The sequence below is a fragment of the Oryctolagus cuniculus genome, chromosome 12 (assembly GCF_964237555.1).
Source record: "Oryctolagus cuniculus chromosome 12, mOryCun1.1, whole genome shotgun sequence".
NCBI classification, from domain to species: domain Eukaryota; kingdom Metazoa; phylum Chordata; class Mammalia; order Lagomorpha; family Leporidae; genus Oryctolagus; species Oryctolagus cuniculus.
In genome coordinates, this window is record NC_091443.1 from 51,812,835 (window position 1) to 51,817,209 (window position 4,375).

Here is a 4,375-nt window from a genome sequence, read left to right on the forward strand (position 1 = left end):
GTTCAGGCCCTGGCTGCTCCATTTCCAATCTAGCTCTCGGTTGTGGTCTGGAGGGCAATGGAGGATGGCCCAAGTCCTTGGGCCCCTGCACCTAAGTGGGAGACCTGGATGAAGCTCCTGGCTTCAGATTGACCCGGTTCCAACCATGTGGCCATTTGGGAAGTGAACCAGCAGATGGAAGACCTCTCTCTTTGCCCTTGTCTCTCTGTAACTCTGCCTTTCAATTTGTAGTCCTGTGGGGCTGCCCACTGTGGTGTAGCAGGTAGAGCCATTGCCTGTGGTTCCAGCATCCCATATGGGCGCCAGTTTGAGTCCCAGCTGCTCCACTTCCAATTCAGCTCAATGCTATGGCCTGGAAAAGCAGTAGAAGATGGCCCAAGTCCTTGGGCCCCTGAACCCATGTGGGAGACCCAGAGGAAGCTCCTGGCCTCAGATTGGTGCAACTCCGGCTGTTGCAGCTGTCTGGAGAGTGAACTAGCAGATGAAAGACCTCTCTCTGTCTCTCTCTGCCTCTGCTTCTCTGTATAACTCTGCCATTCAAATAAATAAATAGATCTTTAAAAAATAATAAAAATATAGGTTAGTGTAAGAAGTTCTTGGATTATTCGTGTGTGAGATGGACAGTTGAACCCTATCTGGATTACAGAGCATTAGCAACTCGGGACTTGGAAATCCAGCTCGTGGCAGTATTCTCTACAGTACATGCAAGGATCACGCCTTTTATCAAAGACTGGAGAGCCAAAAAGCTTTTCATCTCATGGAGGAAACTTTGTCTAAATTTTCCAAAAGGTTGATTTGCATAATACAGTGGTGTGTGCAGTGGACAAATAGCTGTTACTGCAAAAACTGAAATTTTCATTATCCCTTTTTTTGTCTTTCCTTTCCTGTTTCACCTTCTAAAACTCCCCTACTAGATAAACATCCTGCTGCAGGAGGGAAGGGGAAACCCTAACAGATCTGTCTTTGGGGAGTTTACCTTTGCCCCAGGAGGTGCTGCTCTCAGGGTTGCAGGATCCCCAGGTTGCCAGGCCTTTGACTCCTTTTCCCCACCCATCTCCTTCAGCTGTCCATCATTAATTAACCTGTTTCTTTGGTTGGAACTGGCAGTTCTGCCCCCTTCCTAGGATCTGCCCTTGCACTGCAGCTTGTTTCACAGAGCACTTCCCCCTTTCCCAAAGGTCTGCATTCTAGGGTGTGGGCTGAGTTCTTCTGTAAAGAGATGAACGTGATGCCACAGTTCCCAACACTCAGAATATTTATCTGACAAGACAAGCAATGATATTAACAAAACCAAGTTTTAAATATTGTATGGTGAAGTGTGTATCTAGTATTGTATGAAACATGTGTCAATGACTCAGTAAACCAATATTTCCCAAATGATCCAATGGCCATGATGGCTGAAGCTGGGCTGATCCAAAGGCAGGAGCCAGGAGCTTCTTCTGGATCTCCTTGTGGGTGCAGGGACCCAACTACATGGGCCATCTTCCACTCCTGTCCCAGGTGCATTAGCAGGGAGCTGGATCAGAAGGGGAGGAGCTGGGACTCGAACTTCACCCATATAAGATACTTGTGGGGAGCAACTCGGACTAGACTAAGTTACTGGAATTAAGACTTATTCTATGCATCTGCTCTCCCACAATATGGCGCTGGGAGAGGAGGAAACAGCTTCTACACAGCTGCCTCTCACCAACTTGACAAGCTGCAGGAGCTGCTCCTGATTGGAGGAGAGCAGCGTGCTCGGCGTGTGGGTAGCAGAGTTGGGATTGGTGGAAGAGGACTATAAAGGAGGAGAGAGACAACATGCACCAGGAACATCTAAGGGGGAACATTCGGATAACATCTGAGCAGCCCCCGAGAGAGCCGGCTGGTGGTGTGCCGCTCCCCAGCGGAAGTGGGGAAAGTAGCAGGGGGTCCCGCCCCTCCACGGAGGTGGAGGGACAGCAGCCAACCCGGGAAGAACCAGCAGCAAACCCGGGAAGGGCCGAGCAGACGAAAGAACAGTGCAGGGTCCTGTGTCGTTCCTCCACGAAGAGGGGGAGCGACAATACTGGCACCGCAGGTAGTGGTTTTAACTGCTGCTCCTCAGCACTGGCCCTGCATTTTTTTTTTTTAATGAGGAAAGGCAGAGGAGTTCTAGCTACAATCAGGAGTGAGAGAAGTGTGCTAGTACCACTTAATGTGGTATTAGAATATTAATACAAAGGGATGAGATAATAACATCTCTTTTAGCAGACAGTGATATAAATCTGAAAATAAACCAAGAGAACCAATGAAAAGCTGTAAATAATAAAATTTAGTATAATAACAGGTTATAAAATTAACAAATACAGTAAACTTTCCATAGTCAAATAATGATCAGAAGATATAATGGGAAAGATTTTTTTAGTATTTTATTTTATTTATTTGAAAGAGTTACAGATAGAGGTAGAGACACACAGAGAGAGAGGTCTTCCATCCGCTGGTTCACTCCCCAAATGGCCACAACGTCCAGAGCTGAGCCAATCCGAAGCCAGGAGCCAAGAGCTTCTACTGGGTTTCCCACGCAGGTGTACTTGGAACATCTCCCACTGCTTTCCCAGGCACATTAGTGTGGAGCTGGATAAGAAATGTAGCAGCTGGGACTTGAACTGGCACCTGTATGGGATGCTGGCACTGCAGGCCAGGGCTTTAACCCGCTGCACCACAGCACTGGCCCAAGAAGACTCTTAAAGTGTCAACAAAGAAGATAAAATACTTAAACAAAAAAATATACAAATGTATATGAAGAAAAATTTAAATATTACTGAAAGATAAAAGTCAAGTAAGTAGAAAGCATATCTTGTTCTTAGGAAGACTCAACTTATTTTTTTTTTTAATTTTTATTTATTTATTTATTTTTTATTTTTTTGACAGGCAGAGTGGACAGTGAGAGAGAGACAGAGAGAAAGGTCTTCCTTTGCCGTTGATTCACCCTCCAATGGCTGCCGCGGCCGGCGCACCGCGCTGATCCGAAGGCAGGAGCCAGGCACTTATCCTGGTCTCCCATGGGGTGCAGGGCCCAAGTACTTGGGCCATCCTCCACTGCACTCCCTGGCCACAGCAGAGAGCTGGCCTGGAAGAGGGGCAACTGGGACAGAATCCGGCGCCCTGACCAGGACTAGAACCCGGTGTGCCAACACCGCAAGGTGGAGGATTAGCCTTGTGAGCTGTGGTGCCGGCTCAACTTATTTTTTTTTTAAGATGAATTTATTTATTTGATAGGCAGAGTTACAGACAGAGAGAAAGAGGTCTTCCATTCACTGGTTCATTCCCTCAATAGCCACAGTGGCTGGAGTTGGGCCCATCCGAAGCCAGGAACCAGGTCTGCCATATGGGTGCTTGGGCCATTTTCTTCTGCTTTCCCAGATTGTTAGCAGAGGGCTGGATCAGAAGAGGAGCAGCCAGGACACAAACTGATGCCCATAAGGGTTGCTGTGCCACAGGCAGAGTCTTTTTTTTTTTTAATTTGACAGAGTTAGACAGTGAGAGAGAGAGAGACAGAGAGAAAGGTCTTCCTTCCGTTGGTTCACCCCCCAAATGGCCGCTATGGCCGGAGCTACACCAATCCAAAGCCAGGAGCCAGGTGCTTCCTCCTGGTCTGCTATGTGGGTGCAGGGGCCCAAGCACTTGGGCCATCCTCCACTGCCTTCTCAGGCCACAGCAGAGAGCTGGACTGAAAGAGGAGCAACCAGGACTAGAACCCGGCATCCATATGGGATGCCGGCGCCGAAGGCGGAGGATTAACTAGGTGAGCCATGGTGCCGGCCCCATAGGCAGAGTCTTAATTTACTACACTCCAATGCCAGCCCTGGAACATATTAAAATATTTCTTTTTTTTTTTTTTAGATATTTTTTTTTTATTTTTTTTTTTATTTTTTTGACAGGCAGAGTGGACAGTGAGAGAGAGAGACAGAGAGAAAGGTCTTCCTTTGCCGTTGGTTCACCCTCCAATGGCCGCCGCGGCCGGCGCGCTGCAGCCGGCGCACCGCGCTGATCCGATGGCAGGAGCCAGGAGCCAGGTGCTTTTCCTGGTCTCCCATGGGGTGCAGGGCCCAAGCACCTGGGCCATCCTCCACTGCACTCCCTGGCCACAGCAGAGGGCTGGCCTGGAAGAGGGGCAACCGGGACAGAATCCGGCGCCCCGACCGGGACTAGAACCCGGTGTGCCGGCGCCGCTAGGCGGAGGATTAGCCTATTGAGCCGCGGCGCCGGCCATATTAAAATATTTCTAACCTCACTTTCTTTTTTTTTTTAAAGAAGAGGGAGAGACAGAGATCTTCTGTTCACTGGTTCACTACCCAAATAGCCACAATGACCAGGGCTGGGCCAAGCCAAAGCCAGGAGCCAGGAGCTTCAT